This window comes from Malus sylvestris, chromosome 4 (genome assembly GCF_916048215.2).
Source record: "Malus sylvestris chromosome 4, drMalSylv7.2, whole genome shotgun sequence".
Lineage (NCBI taxonomy): Eukaryota > Viridiplantae > Streptophyta > Magnoliopsida > Rosales > Rosaceae > Malus > Malus sylvestris.
The window spans coordinates 7,131,258-7,149,101 of record NC_062263.1 but is presented as its reverse complement, the minus strand read 5'-3'; the positions used below and the strand labels follow the sequence as shown (position 1 = coordinate 7,149,101).

General features: G+C 36.4%; 1 pseudogene; it reads right to left on the bottom strand.

Moving 5' to 3' along the window:
- Positions 1 to 126: 126 nt before the first annotated feature.
- On the bottom strand, positions 127 to 15,486 carry LOC126618080 (uncharacterized; annotated as a pseudogene).
- Between the last annotated feature and the right edge of the window lie 2,358 nt (positions 15,487 to 17,844).

The following is a 17,844-nucleotide window of genomic DNA, read 5'->3' as shown; positions in this document are numbered from 1 at the left end:
ACCATTGAAAGCACAATGCACACAGCAAATAACAGTGTCTGCCCCCTATTTTCTTTACATGGGCTTGCATAGCCGTATGTTTAAGAAAATAATTTATTCATTATATATATATATATATTTTTTTTTTTAGTAGACGAAAATAAAAATGGTCGAACCATAATCAGGAGGAAGCCAACGATGCTTTATTCCAAGCCGAGATCTTTTTACATCAAAATTTTCACTTTGAGATTTTCCGAAGCCGAATAAAAGATCATCTGCAAATGTGTTCCGCTTGACGCAATTTTTTTTATCATCGGCCACCGAATGTATTGAACAATTATTATGCCCCCCAGGTATAATAATTTTGCCAATTTCGGCTTTTAACTTGAACAACTTAGCCGAACGAGATTTTTCCATATTGGCTTTATCACCAATAATCATATCAATTGGCGTGGTTTGTTCAGCTGAAACAGTGTATTGGTCTTGTTCGTCATTGGAACATTCCTCTGACAAACCATTTTCCAAGTCAATTTATGGTTCAAAGACTTGAACTTTTTCATCTAGGCCTACTAAACTCTCAATGTCAGCTGAAACAATGGGTGGCCTAGGTATTTCATCGGCCGCCCAGACAATTTTCATAGGCCGAATATTGGTTGTGGTCGGAGCGAAAAATTGCCCCCCGGCCTTTTGATCTAACCATTCCTCAAATGGAATTGATTTGAACCCAAAAGATGTTTTCTTATTGAGCCACTCATAAAATCGAGCTCTATCTTCATTTAACCAATGATCTTGTAAGCTGTGATGAACCTTCACCTTTATCATTTGAGAGAAAGATTTTTGCCTTTCTTCATTTGCTTCAACGATCCGGCCTAGGAGTTTTTGTTGCTCAACAATTTCCTTGAATAGGCGCCAAATCTCATACTGATTGTGATCTTGATATATCATGTGAACTTCGTAATTTTAGCACTGGGTCCCACTGGGTGTGCCAAAATGTTAACCCTAAAAACTACCAAGCCTACGTGACGCGCAAGCTGAGTAATTAGTAAGCTAACTACGTCATTCGGTTGTATGCGGGGCGTGCCAACTCCTCGACCGAGGAGTAAAATGTGTTGATGTTGCGTTGAGCGAGGGGCTGACTTCTTGATCTCGCGACTGCGGCCGAAGAAGGAACACATCTCGGCCTTCAAGTTTTAGAACTTGAAGACAAAGCTACTGGTTCTGCGAAGTTCACAAATCGTCGGCGCCAGATTTGGTCACGATGATTATATGCGTGAGAGTATAAGAAAGCTGAATCGACACCAAAGTATAAGGACACAAATACTCAAAACAAATGTATGTCTTGATTGTGAAAGTGGTTCGGTCGTCAGAATGCCGAACTCTAAAACCTACTTGCGAATAACCAATCATAAACCACTCGGCGTTCAATGTGCCGGGTATAGTAACTTGTAACACCTCGTTTCGTCGAGAAGGCTAACGAGATGACCTCTACCGATAAGGATTCGAAAATCCTCCTCGACCGAGACTTGGATAGATAACCAGTCGGCCTTGTCGCAGTGTTGTTTATCCAAACTAAAGGTGCTCCACGGTTGGCTGATTCTACAGCAACAGTGCTATTTATCCAAACTGAAGATGTTTGCCGGTTGCCTTCACAGTGCTGTTTATCCAAACTGAAGATGTGTTGGCGAAAAAGGAAAATAAAAAATCTCAAAATGTTTGAGAGGTTTCGCGTAGAACGAGGGTTTGCGCAGGGCAGTTTGTGTGTTGAATTGGAGGGGAGCTTCCGTTGCACCAAGTTTTGTACTTATAGGGTTGGATATCTGCTTGTCGCGGCTGGATAATAAACATCTCAATCGCACCCAAAGTCTTTGTGACGGAATATCCTGAGAAATAAAACCATGAACACATGTGAATCTGACGAAAAATAGGGTCTTCTGCATGCCAATCCCACTTTATCCCACCTTTGACTGATCTCTATCGAATCACTGAATCTTTTGGGATGGTTTTACACGGCTCTTCACATCAAAAATCTCACCTTGCTGTCATCCTGACAACCTGACCTTCCATCATAATTAGAAGCTTAGTTAGGCTAGGCTTCATTTTCTTGCCATATGCAGGTTACGACAGCCATCAATAAAATATATATATATATATATATATAATTATATATAATCATATATATATATATGTATATAATCATATATATATATATATATATAATTATATAACGGGCAACCTTTCACACGGCATGCACAGGCCAATCCCATCATCAATTCAATTCATCTGACAACATCCATAAATAACCCAGCCTACCTAGGTCTCCTATCTCAACATTATCCAAGCCTTGCAAATCCCATACTATGCCACGTGATAAGAATCCAAGCCGAGTTGCTCTAACCCACACGGTACACTACTAACAAATCCAAATTAAATCGGATTGTTCCACCTTTCTCTCCGTTGAGATATAATTCAAATCCTATTTATCTGGTTTAAGAAGATGCAGATAATTCGTATTAAAAGATAATTATGATAAAAACCATAATATTATCCTTTAACAAAAATATCTTCCCTTTTCCATCCGACAGTTGAGAAATATGCTTACTTAACAGCCTTGATTACACGTGCCGATGGTGTAAATTTGGGTCTAAGCAATAACATTCCAGGTGTATTCAATTAGAAATTAATTTGAAAGAATTTGAAAAAGTTGAGGAATTAGAGGGAATTGGAGAGATTTCGTAGTGATTTTTAAGCAGCAACAAATCTCACATCTCCCCATGAGATTTCAAGGGAATTGAATCAAAATTTTATATGGAATCTCTATCAATTAAACTTCATAAAAATCCATGGATTTATAAATCCATTAAAGTCTCTCAAATTCCCGATTAAATACATCATATCATAGTCTACAAATTTATTCTTCAAAATCTCAATTGAATACACCCCCTTTAGTCTCTCTAGCATTACTTATTGGGTAATGCTAGAGCAACCAATTTTTTATATCAAATTTTGTAAACTAAATGATATGGTTATTGATGATTGGATAATTATTCATGTGTTTATTAATGTGCTTATTTCAAATTGATGGCATATCATTTGATTTGCAATTTTGATTTAAAAATTTGGTCAACTAACATGCTTATTAAGTATAACAAGATATGCTTATCGTGCTTATGCTCTTCACTGTACGCGAGAACAGATACATACATTAGCTTTCCAGATACCACATACCACTTTTTCAAAGTGCTCTGACAAAGTTAAAACATGTGAAGCTTGCAGTTCCCACTACATTGCTATAACCAAGAAGGGTAAAGGAATAACACTACTACTTGTTGTTAGGGAGACTCCTATATATGTCGACCTCCATCCTCCACAGTCAGGCAGACCTGCAAATAAAAAAAATGCTCACTTTTTCTTCACATCCGAGAGGGCACTCTCAGCAGAGTCTCTTGAAATACTCAGCTTCTTTTCCTCCCGATAATACCTCTGCAAACAAGCCACACCAGAGTAAGAGTATCTTAAATCATCAAGGTTAAAAGTAAGAGTATCCCATATCATGCTTTTTCCCTGTCTTTTCCTTTGGCCTTATTCTTACCTGCAAGACAAAGAGAAAGAGAGCAATCAGTCAGCACTTGGAATCAAGCTTCCAGTCAGGAATTGATTGCCTAAAACCCCTTGCCTGATTACTTACCTGGCATTGCTCTCGAGTACTCATCTTCAACATCTTATGCTTCTAGAGAAGATACCACATCTGCCTGAGGAACATATAGGGCAAGTGAGAAGGATACAAGGAAACATGTGGAGACAAGCGTAATAGAACATATGCTGATACATCCACTACTTTGTCAACAGCAAAAGTATCCCATATCATCAGGGTCGAATGTACTCTAGATTTGATGGACTTGTTTTGACCTTCAAATTCTTGAGTCGGCCTTATACTCTGGAGGAAACCAGAAAACCCTCCAGCCCAGTTCAAGAATAAGCCTGTGGAAAGTTACTTCTTCAAAAGCAAAAGTATCTCATATCATCTCTTTTCCATTTGCTTCTCCTTATCCTTGGTGCTGTTTACGACACAAGGAGAATGAGAACAATCAACCGAAAGCCGAAGACGAACCTCCGATCCAGGTTGCTTGCTTGGAAGTCTGATTGCTTACCTTGTATGTTACCTCATTCGGCAAATCTCCTAACTCGGCGACTTGGGGGACTTCTACTATAGGGTTTGTATCGCGCTTAACCAAGCCCGAAACTACAAGTAAGCTTCAAGTGAAATTGATACATTACCTTGTGCATCTTCATCGGTTAAAGATACCACCCCTGGATGGAGGAAAAGTACTTCCAGAGAAGATGCCACATCTACATATGAGACAGATAAGGCAAGTGAAAATGATACCACATTTTGGTACTTAGAAGTTTCGTGATTACTCAATAGCTTGGATCTTGCAAGTCCCCTACCGAGGAGCTTCCCTTACTCGGGAACTTAGGGGAGCATTGTTTGTACCATACTTGACCAATCCCAAAATTACTAAGCACCGGTCAACGTTATTGAAGGATTTATTTTGAAAAACATGTTCATTTGAGCAACATCATATAGCATGCAATTAACAATTAAAAGGCGGAATCATGCTTGCATGCACTCAAAAACAAAACATTACCATGAAATTCAAAGCCTAGTAGATTGGTGAACCAATAATCAACTCAAAACAAAGTGAGTTGAAATTAATACCTTTGTAGATTCCTCTTTGCATAAGCAAAGGCTAATCACCCAAAGAGATAGGGCCTTCATTCCTTGCTTCTTAGATCCATGGATTTGGATGGAAGAATAGGTTCTCCAAGTTCCCAAAATTGAGAACCTCTAAGTCTCTTCACCAAGGTTTGATTGTAGAAGAAATGAGTGACCTTGGAGTAGTAGGATTGCTAGATGTACCCTCCAAGGTGTTGGCCTCTTTAGAGAGAAAAATGGAGAGACAATTCTCACCCATTTTCACCCAAAATAAACCCTTAATCACATTAATGAATATTTGGCTATAAAGTCATTTATATAGTCACTTCTTTAAGTGACCTAAACAACCAAAACCCTAATTCATACACATATGGCCGACCATTTAGGGAGTTTTGGGCTTTTGGGCCTTAATGAATCTTTATTCATTAAATTGTCATACAACTTAAGTTAATGGGCTTGACGTTCGAAGCCCATTGGGCCTTAAGGTCCAAAACTATCCCGAAGTCTTTAACGAACTTATTCGTTTGATTAATTAACATATTAATTAATCCTTGCCATAAATAAATGATTAAACCATTTAATCATTCTTACTCATTTCCGTTTAATCTTCAATCTCTACCTTTTATGGTGTGCGGTCCATTAGGTTCCTTTTAGCGAGGCAGTGGGCGATTAAAACAATTTTACATCGATTGTGAATTGAAACAATTTTCAATTCTCCCTTTAGTGGTTATACACGTATAGGGCTTCCACAAACCATGGTTGACGCCTAGCAGCATGTCATGGTTACCCAAGCTAATCAGAAGAGGTTAGAGAACCTATTCAGTTCGGGATTACAAATGCAATACGGTCCTTCTCTAATCTAATACTCTTGACCACATTGTTTGGTATGATAGTTTATTTACTCATGTCTACTATCCAATGTGAATCGTTTGCTTATATGATTTCCTTGAATGTGATTTGGAACGCATTCCCCAATCTCATTCATACTCTGGCCAGAGATTCCAAATCATATCATAGAGTATTCTCCCTCAACTGTTTGAAGGTTAGAGATCCCTTGTTGCGCATTTACTTGTCTCCATAGCTAAGTGGCTTAACCCCAACGATGCCGTGACACCCCTAGGGGGTGAATTAGACATAATCAAAGATTAAGGACTTAACCACAAGACAACTGTGATGCCTCAGGTCAAAGGACTACTTTGCATTATCCCAACCATGAGTTCTCATGTGACATGGAATATAAGAACTCTTCGTTGATCACGTTCAGTGAACTCATTCTCTTATTGAGCACCTACGTACTTGTCTTGATGTCACACACACCAATGACTCGAGACTAGTCACTCTCCCTGAGAGAAGACACAGTACGTACTGATCTTAACGGACTGTCAATGCCCAATTGGTAATCCTATGATCAGGAACATTTAGGATGTGTCTACGAAAGAATGGTCTCATTAATCTAACTTCATTAGATTGCATTCTCCCAATCACATATTCCTTGGACTTTATCGTTTAAGCATATAACATTTATATGAGACGGCTCAAACAATAATCTTTGCCCTTTATATGTTAAACTAGATTAGTTTAACATTTGAAATGTCCGTAAAGTATCATCATATGATTGGTTTTAGGGCACATTTCCAACAATCTCCCACTTGCACTAGAGCCAATCAGCTAGGTCATCTTGATGATACCTCTTCTGTAGTCATTTCATAAATGGCTGAATAGTAGGCCTAGACAGTGGATATCTATATGTGTTATCCACAGAAGCAACCTTGAGAATAACGACGTCACCATTATACATGATTCTCAATCATGTGGTTCAGTCTCTCATTTGTGTTCGAATCTTGATGAGACCTTGATTCCCAGGCTTGAGCTATCGCCCCATTAGTGTCATACACTTTCTGGTTGGAATCGAATAGAGAGTTCATAAATGAACTTTCCCATCCAAACAACATTGTTGTAAACTTCTATATGGCAATATATCTTGCATTCATAATGGAACACACTAAAGTCATTACTTTAATGTTTCCATCCAAATATCTCTTTAGTCATAATAAAGAGATATTTGTTTATCTCTTCATTCATAATGAAGAAACATCCAATGATGGATCAGATTCATAATCTAATACATTTACGCTTCCATTACGTTACTCTAATTTTTCCTCATTCTTTGAGGAATCTATCCTTAAGTATTTCTTAAATACTTAAGGACTCACTTGACAGTTGCCACGGTTCTGATCCTGGGCTTGCACTGATATCGTCTTGTACCGTTCTAGGTACAACTCATATCAATGTTTTTCATACAATATGAAATACATAAATCACCTTTCTGCTTATGCATAAAGGATTCAATTTACGCATTATTTCTATGGGAGTCAAAGGGTACGTTCCCTTTGAGAAGGGCAACTTGCTAGTCTCACTAGAATCGTCCTTCTTATTGAAGTTTATCATCATATGAGAAACTTCCTAGCATCCATTGTCTATTATTAGGGATTGATATAATCCAATTATATCATGAAATATATCATTATAGATTTCCATCCCATGTATATAGACTATATCTCCCATATACATTCTATCTTCATATAATGTATTAAAGTCATAACTTTAACGAAGAAGTATTCTTTTCATTTCCAAAATTAATATATCATATATACTTAAATTTTAGGAACATGATTAACTCCCACTAATCTTTTGTAAAACTCGTAAACAAAAGATTCATTTACATCTTGATGAGAAATCAAACGATTTGATCCTTTTTCCTCATAAAATGCAAATAGCTCCCACTAACTTGCTAAGATCCATGATGGATGGATCTCTACAACTTACATGTCTTGTGATTTATAGTTTTGGACATATATTATCAAGACTATCTTAATAATGGTTTCGGAAACCCATATTATGTCAAAACATTGAATCACCATTTTAGTTGTAGCTAGCAATCTTCGAATTAATTGAAACCAAGCCTATCTCAAAGATGGTTTCTTCAAAGTCAACCATTCTCTTTGATTGTAGTTACCTTAAGCTACCAATTAGCTATCAAGGTTTCATTATTTCGAGTCAAATGGTACTTTACCATTTCCTTGAGTATATATCGTATATGCACTCAATGTAGTCATAAGGATTTTCATTCTTATCGACTACCTTGGAGCTTGTGGTATAGGAACTAGGTTGTTATATTTGTTGATTACTATCTTGTCTCTCAAAGAACCCATTCTTTGAGTTCTATCTCTCGTTCATTTGCTTTTAGGCAAATCACATTGTAGAATTACAATGAACTACCCAACAAAACAACATTTGTTAGTTGGTTTATAGAAGCGATATCCAAAAGTTATTTTAAGGATATCCTACAAGATTGTTATCAAACAAATATTGCTTATTAGCACACAACCCCAAATCTTTAACATGCTTAAGATTTGTCTTTCTTTTCCAACTACATCTTATGGAGTCATGAAAATATTGGAAGATCTTCTCATTGACAATCATATTGTTTTAGAAGTATATATCCTATATATGGGTAATAGATAACATTTAACGAACTAAATCTTATTCAAGTTCGTTCTTCTCCTAATGGAGAAATACATTATCTTATGATGCTATTTTCCTTGATATCTTTCAAGGAAACTCATCTAAAGTGTTACCTTTCCTTGGATCAAATCTAAGGAGGTAAATACTTTAGATATCTTACTCATCTATTTACATTTCTTGAATTCTTTGAAACCTTTTGCAAAGTATTCGGACTTGTGTTTATTCAAAATAAACTATAGTCCAACCGAGAGTGATCTTCGGTGAATGTCATATAACATGAGTAGTATTATGTTGTGGACAAGTGCCACTAACATCTAAGTGAATTAACCTCAACAACTTTGTGATTCTTTCTTCTTTCCAAAAGAATAAAGATTCGAACATTTCGCCTCTATACAATTTTAACAAGAAGGTATTGGATCCGGATCTAACGATCCAAAGCATCCTTGTTTCACCAACTCGTAACTTATGTTTTAGAGGTATCACAATTTAGTTGGGATTAGTCACTACCTTGCAACCTTTTGGGTTTTAAGCATCATTATATTCTAAACAGTTAACACTACCATATCATCTCTACTATAGAGACAATCAATTAGATTACTATAATCCAATTTCTTTGGTAGTTCATATGAGGAAGTAAGTACTATCTGCTTTCGCAGAGATCTATATCTTATTCACGTTCCGTATGTGAAGCACCTTTTCTTCTCTCATATATCTTCTACTTCTTATTAGTCACACTTTTACAACGATTTGTAAAACATAGTTACTAATACGGAATCATACATTCAAGTAGAAGAACCAACTGTTTTGAACTTTTCAAGAACAATTTACAACACCTTCGAAAGGTGTGTTCTTGACACTTGCAAGACATTTCTTGCAAATACCCCTTCCAATGTCCATCCTTTCATAAAGAAAGTTTGTTCCCTTGGAGTTATTTATCTTCTTTATTTGACTTTCACCTTTGACTACATTAGTCATGGTCCCTAAACTCCCACTATCTCTCTTGAAACCTTTTTTTCAATTGTGTTATACACATCAAACAATTTTGGAGAGCATGTGGTTTATTGTTCACTACATAGTTTACAATAAACTTAGTGAACGATTAGGATAGGGAAACAAAGGTGAAGTCCTTGCCTAGTTTCCGTCTCGTTAAGTGGTTTATCACTTCAACATTCAATGATTCAAAATCATCATAAGTCCATGTTAATGGACTATTTTTGTCAACCAACCATTATGTTCTAAACATAATTACAAACTTTAAAGAGTTGTACAAGGCAACTCTTATTTCTTCACACAACAAATTGTAAGTGAGGAATCATGGCACATAAAGTGTCCATGCCCTTGTGCTTACTTCTCAAGTTCTTTGTTCAATTAACAAAGAAATAAGCACTAAGTGTTTGTATTGACTAAGGGTTGTTCAAAGCAACTCTTATTTCTTCATACAACAATTTGTAATTGAAGAATTATGACATTAAAAGTGTTGTCCTCTCTATGATAGACATTTTCTAACATATTCTTCTAATGATACATTATCAATAGGAAGATTGGGAGGATGAGACTACTTAGGTACATTTACAAGCCATTAAAGACAATCTATGGTTTTGTAGTACCAAGTCCGTAAACTAAACGTTCGGCTTTTATTTGTCAAGTGTTGGATAGCGTTTGCAAATATATTGGTAATCAAATACATAACGAATATAAATTGATTGATTTTAAGCCATTTGATTCGGGTCTTTAAATCAAAATAGCACCACCCACTATTTTTGGCAAATTCCATATCCCTCATTGGAATTCGAGAGTTTTGGATGAAACTCTTAGTAGGTTATGGGAGGCTCACTATTACCAAGCCCACCTCAGAAGAACTCCATATTGGCTAGCAACAATAATAATGAGAGAGTACGCTTACTCATTTGCAACTAATGCAAGTACCCATCTTGTTTGGCCTCTAGAGAATGATGCCTCAGAAGAACTCCATATTGGCACCATTGCACTTAGTTAAGTCATTCCCACCATGCTAGTTCAAGTAGGGGTTCAAGAATGGCCTCAGAAGAACTCCATATTGGCCACACTCGTTGCCTACCTTTCACTTCATCATATGTTTATAGGCTTCTCCTGAATGTAAGCACATACTTTGCAACCCCAGAACTGGACGAATACATTGTACGAGTCACAAACGATTGAAGCCCACCACGGTGGAAGGCCACGAAAGAGTGTTCTAAGCACTCTCACGCTTATCAACTTAATAATGGTTTGGTTGAGGGTTTTAGGTCTCATCACATATAAACATACATTTTAATCTCTATTAAAACTATTTTGGTCCTATTACAACTATTGGTCCATATGATTGTTTTAGTTGTACATAATACTCCCACTATGCTTTTAAAACGGTTTTTAAAGCAAGAGTATATGTTACTACTAACATGAGGTTTGCATTCATTTGATGGACTATATAGTTGCCTTAGGGCCTTAGGATGACTATGAACCTTTGTTTAGATTCAACACGAGCCTTGTGTTGAATCTCGGTCTAGGGATGGAGATTGATTTTAGTTACGCGTTTAATCACATTAAGGCGTGTTGTCTTAGGGGCGTTGGACCCAATTACTTCATTTTCATGCATATCATATAAAGCAAGAAAGAAATACTTCAAAGTAAAGGATGAGCTTATGCTCATTACAACATTTGCATAAAACAAATTACCTTAAAGTAAAGAAGGACTTATGCCCTTTTACAACATTTGATCAAATCAAATTACAACCAAAATCTAATCTACACATTCCCATGGTTCAAACAAATTTGAAACGCCTTTCACATAGCTCAATTATATTAGGCTTAGGTTCATAATCATCCTTTAATTAATTAACGCTTTAACTAATTAATTGAATGCAACATTTTCATTTGGTTTTTGTATCCATAAAATTGATTTAAGTGGAGCTAAACAAAATGAAAATCCAATTCTCATTTAAAGAGACAAAACAATTTTGTTCTCATCCTATTTGGGCCATCATGCAATAACCACAACTTTTTGGGCCATATCGCGAAAACATAAACTTTTGGGGTCACTTTGTAAAAACACAAAAGTCACTACTTCATGTAAATACAACTAGAACCCAAAATTTAAATAAATTCAAAACTTCATTAAAGGAGCAAAACAATTTGTCCTTTAGCGTTTTTAGGCCTTAACGTCAAAACGTAAACTTTCGGGTCAAAGTATAAATACACAAAAGTATCAAAACTTTATGTAATTGAATAAAAGCCCCAAAAATACCCTATTTTATTAGGGTGGCCGGTTTTTAGGGATAAAAAGGAGTGGTGGGTGTTTTGATTTATTAGTTTTGTCAAAAACAATCAAGTAGTGCTTTCACCTTTCATAAAAATAATATATGTTTTGATGATTGATATTTCTTTCATCATTTATACAAATATTTAACACTTTAAATACTTTCATAAAAATAATATATGTTTTGATGATTGATGTTTCCATCATCATTTATACAAATATTTAACACTTTAAATACATGATAAATCATTTGAAAAACATATATCATAAACGTTATGAAATAAATCAAAACTTTGAATCAAAACACCAAACCTTTTTGTTCTTGGCAAGAACATCAAGAACATATGAAGAACATCCATGAAAACCCATAAGAGCTCCATGAATGTTTTCATGCAATAAAACTCAAATTTTTATCATTCAAAATGAGGCTAACATCCTAGGGTACTTAGGGGTTCCAAAAGTCACCTTAAAACCATTTTAACAAGACAAACATGAACCCAAAAAATCACCCTTTGGATTTGGCCGAAAATCCCCAAAATCATGACACCAAATTTTAACTCCAATATTCATGCTCATATGAACTACATCTACAACATTTGAGATGGCAAATTTTCAAACAAAATTTACATTCAAAGAAGCAAGAATAAAGCTTGTAACAATTACAACTTTTAAATCATAAACTTATGAACTACAAAACCCAAAAGGATTCACCAACTACTAGACCTAGGCTCTGATACCACTTGAAGGATTTATTTTGAAAAACATGTTCATTTGAGCAACATCATATAGCATGCAATTAACAATTAAAAGGCGGAATCATGCTTGCATGCACTCAAAAACAAAACATTACCATGAAATTCAAAGCCTAGTAGATTGGTGAACCAATAATCAACTCAAAACAAAGTGAGTTGAAATTAATACCTTTGTAGATTCCTCTTTGCATAAGCAAAGGCTAATCACCCAAAGAGATAGGGCCTTCATTCCTTGCTTCTTAGATCCATGGATTTGGATGGAAGAATAGGTTCTCCAAGTTCCCAAAATTGAGAACCTCTAAGTCTCTTCACCAAGGTTTGATTGTAGAAGAAATGAGTGACCTTGGAGTAGTAGGATTGCTAGATGTACCCTCCAAGGTGTTGGCCTCTTTAGAGAGAAAAATGGAGAGACAATTCTCACCCATTTTCACCCAAAATAAACCCTTAATCACATTAATGAATATTTGGCTATAAAGTCATTTATATAGTCACTTCTTTAAGTGACCTAAACAACCAAAACCCTAATTCATACACATATGGCCGGCCATTTAGGGAGTTTTGGGCTTTTGGGCCTTAATGAATCTTTATTCATTAAATTGTCATACAACTTAAGTTAATGGGCTTGACGTTCGAAGCCCATTGGGCCTTAAGGTCCAAAACTATCCCGAAGTCTTTAACGAACTTATTCGTTTGATTAATTAACATATTAATTAATCCTTGCCATAAATAAATGATTAAACCATTTAATCATTCTTACTCATTTCCGTTTAATCTTCAATCTCTACCTTTTATGGTGTGCGATCCATTAGGTTCCTTTTAGCGAGGCAGTGGGCGATTAAAACAATTTTACATCGATTGTGAATTGAAACAATTTTCAATTCTCCCTTTAGTGGTTATACACGTATAGGGCTTCCACAAACCATGGTTGACGCCTAGCAGCATGTCATGGTTACCCAAGCTAATCAGAAGAGGTTAGAGAACCTATTCAGTTCGGGATTACAAATGCAATACGGTCCTTCTCTAATCTAATACTCTTGACCACATTGTTTGGTATGATAGTTTATTTACTCATGTCTACTATCCAATGTGAATCGTTTTCTTATATGATTTCCTTGAATGTGATTTGGAACGCATTCCCCAATCTCATTCATACTCTGGCCAGAGATTCCAAATCATATCATAGAGTATTCTCCCTCAACTGTTTGAAGGTTAGAGATCCCTTGTTGCGCATTTACTTGTCTCCATAGCTAAGTGGCTTAACCCCAACGATGCCGTGACACCCCTAGGGGGTGAATTAGACATAATCAAAGATTAAGGACTTAACCACAAGACAACTGTGATGCCTCAGGTCAAAGGACTACTTTGCATTATCCCAACCATGAGTTCTCATGTGACATGGAATATAAGAACTCTTCGTTGATCACGTTCAGTGAACTCATTCTCTTATTGAGCACCTACGTACTTGTCTTGATGTCACACACACCAATGACTCGAGACTAGTCACTCTCCCTGAGAGAAGATACAGTACGTACTGATCTTAACGGACTGTCAATGCCCAATTGGTAATCCTATGATCAGGAACATTTAGGATGTGTCTACGAAAGAATGGTCTCATTAATCTAACTTCATTAGATTGCATTCTCCCAATCACATATTCCTTGGACTTTATCGTTTAAGCATATAACATTTATATGAGACGGCTCAAACAATAATCTTTGCCCTTTATATGTTAAACTAGATTAGTTTAACATTTGAAATGTCCGTAAAGTATCATCATATGATTGGTTTTAGGGCACATTTCCAACAGTTATACCGTCAAGGACCCAGAAGAGTTTCCCTCCAACCAGGAGGCCAATCACAGCGCGACACGTGTCAGCATCAGAAGCTAATCATAGAGCGACACGTGTCAACATCAGAAGCCAATCACAACACGACACATGTCAATGTCAGAATGAAACTAGAAACTCTCTTCTATAAATAGAGATCATTCTCTCACAATATTTCCTAATGTCATTTGTACTAAATCATTCACTAGTACTCACTAAAGGAGAGCTTGAACCTATGTACTTGTGTAAACCTTTCACAATTAATGAGAACTCCTCTACTCTGTGGACGTAGCCAATCTGGTTGAACCACGTACATCTTGTGTTTGCTTCTCTGTCCCTATCCATTTACTTACTTATCCACACTAATGACCGGAGCAATCTAGCGAAGGTCACAAACTTAACACTTTCTATTGTACCAAAGTCCTCACTGATTTTGTGCATCAACAAGCTCCATCCTTGTTCCCACTCGATAACCTGGTGTTTCATTGTTGTGGACGGAATTATTTTATATCCTCCATCTATAATGAAAACAAGTGAGTTAATATGCTTAGTATAAACCAAGTTATAGAATGATCATTAAGAACATAAAAATATCAAAAGAAAGAAAAGAAAAGGACGATGGAATCTGGTAATTAATCTACCTTTAGCAGGTGTTTGTTGGGCTGTTTCGATCTGCGATATACTTTGGACTTGGTTTGCTTCACAATCTTGTTGCCCAAGAAAGTCCCAAGTTAATCTGAGACCAAAGCTACTATCTGAGAGATAAGGACTATACCTAAAAGGAACCGTAAACGTTCTTACTACCTTGCAAGAATCTGGGACAGACAAAGAAGGCTCCATAGTGTAAACATGATAGCCCGAGCTGCTAAGGCAGGGGACTCGTGTGAAAGAAGGCGAAAGCCTAAAGGAGCAATTGAGATAAGAGTACTCTTTTAGAGAATAGTAATATCAAAATGGGGTAAGGGAGAGATTGAGATTAAGAAAGACTTGATGGATGCAATTCTTGGGGTCGATGAGATCGAGTTTTCTGACATCGTATGAGATGGATTGCACTACCAAATCGCCATAAGATGGGAAATGAATTAAGGTAGTGTTGTTGTTGCAGTGAAGCTCATAACCATGGTGACCACGATGTTGGGAATGCTGGCCTCTTACATGGAAAGGAGACCGAATATCGGGAGCGCCGTCATGAGTGCACTTAATTGATGTGCAGTTTCGATTTGAGGCTTCTGTATCAAGAAATATTGAGCTAAGGAGGATAAAGAAGATGTAGGCAGGCATGGCTTTGCAAACTGGGAATCATGGGAAGGAGAAGAAAGAAATGTAATACATATAAAAATTAGGCAAGTTCTTCAAGTGGGATTGAATGGCCCTAACAGATCCCTAACAGATATGAAGCTTCTTCTGTCCTCTCACAAATAATTGGGCTATCTTTTTTTTTTTTTTAATTTATTTTTTATTTTTTATTTTTTATATTTTATAGAGAAAGGCGTAGAGGAAGACAAAGGAATTTATGCGTGATTTAAGAAAATCGATTTATTTTAATCTTAAACAAAGTTTGTTCTATTCTACGAGAAGAGTTCCAACTCTGGAGTAAGTGATAGATACATTATCTTGACCAATTGATACAAGGAAGGTGGATTGAGAGTAAATTTGAGAAGAGAAAAACCGTCGATCAGTGCTGGAAGGGAGACGACTTTTATTCACTGTTGGCCAATTGAAATCATTTCAGTTACCACCTAATACTTCCGTCTTTTTCTTCATTTTTCCTTATTTTTTTACGATAAAAGACTGTTTACTATCCTCATGTTTTGTGGTTTTCAACATTTAGTACATCAAATTTTTTTTGTGTCAGATTCATACCTAAAGTGTAAATTTTAGGACAGTCTCATACATCCGTTAGTCAAACTGTTAAACTTGATTAAATCCCACAATCCACAATCCACAATCTATATTCTACCTAACTGCTCTCTTCTTTCCATACATACCCAATCCAACTCGAATGAGTCCAGATCTCATAAATTAGCACTCATCTTCTTGGAAGTCTTGGTGGTGATGGACCTGGTAATTATGATTCTTCCACCGCCTTGACCGCTTGAGCTCCACAAGGAAGCAGCAGTTCTTCGAGGGAAATCGTGTTGAAGTTGACCTTGCCAATGATGGGGATTTGCTGGCGGGTCTCCAGTGAGGATAGGAAAACAGTGAGCTGCCCCAGCAAGATTCTGATCTTGTGGCTTAGAACTGACAGGAACCACAGGAAATCAAGCTTTGGGTAAACGACGAGGTCGCCGATATTGGTCTCTGTCTTGCCGTAGGAAAAGACGACAAGGAACGAGACGCCTCTTATGACCTCCATCATCTCTACTCTTTCCCGTCTCCGGCGAGATGACATAAGATTTTTGGTGATTAAATTCGTCAGAGATCTCGTTGGTGACACAGAGGATTTGAGCTTGAAGGCGAGAGCAGAAGGGACGACCTTTTTGTCGAAGACCCTCTGTGGAGAAGGTGGTGGTTCGACATCTCTTGGAACGATCGAGATTATAGAGAGCTAAAAAAGAAGAGAAAAAAAAAGGACCGTGGACCTGGCCCGTTTCAAACGGATCGGGTTAGGTCCGGTTTTGTATTAGAATTTGTTGTACCTATCCTGACCCAATCCGTTTCTTTTAAAACTGAGTCCAGTCCGGTCCCTTCAAAATTGGGCCTGGCCAATCTGTGCCTAACCCTACAATTAATACATAGATAATATTATGCCAAAAAAAAAACATTATGGCATGAAAGCTGTGATCCACAATTTGTGGCATTTGACTCATGGTAGAAAAGGTAAAGTAGAGTGATTTTGTATAAAATTAATAAAAAAATTACAATATCAACAATATTTATGTTAATTATAAATATGTCAATCATGTACTGTGATACGTAAATGCATATAAAATAATAAAAAATAACAAAATTTGCCACTACAACTGGCACCTACTTTAACAGACACTCGCTTTCACATTTTTTATTTTTTATATATTTTGGAATAGGTCAAATACCAATTAGACACTGTAACTCAGTGTTTGTTTCCTAATTCTGTTTTTTATATTTGGATTCAGACGCTGCGTTGCAGTGTCTGTTTCTTGGTTTCGTTTTTTTTTTCCACCACTCAAACGCCTGCTACATGTTTGTTTTTACATTTGGATTCAAACTGTAATGTGGTGTCCATTTTTTTTGTTTTGTTTTTTACTTTTGGATTTAGACATTGCGTTCCAGTGTCCATTTCATAGTTTCGTTTATTTTTTCATTACTCACACATCTCCTATGTGTCTGTTTTTACATTTGGATTCAGATGCTACATTGCATTGTCCATTTCTTGGTTTGTTTTTTTCATCAATCACACGTCTCCTACGTGTGTATTTTTACATTTGGATTAAGATACTGAATGAAATGTCCACTTCTTGGTTCTATTTTTTACATTTGAATTCAGAGGCTGTGTTGTAGTGTCCATTTTCAGGTTTTGTTTTTTTCATCACCCACATCCTCCTGTGTGTCCATTTTTACATTTGGATTCAGACGCTCCGTTGTAGTGTCCATTTCTTGGTTTTGTTTTTTTCCACTACTCAAACGCCTCCTACGTGTCTGTTTTTACAATTGGATTCAAACTATAATGCAGTGTCCATTTTCTGGTTTTGTTTTTTACTTATGAATTCAGACACTGTGTTCTAGTGTCCATTTCATAGTTTTGTTTTTTCATTACTCGCACATCTTCTACGTGTTCGTTTTTACATTTGGATT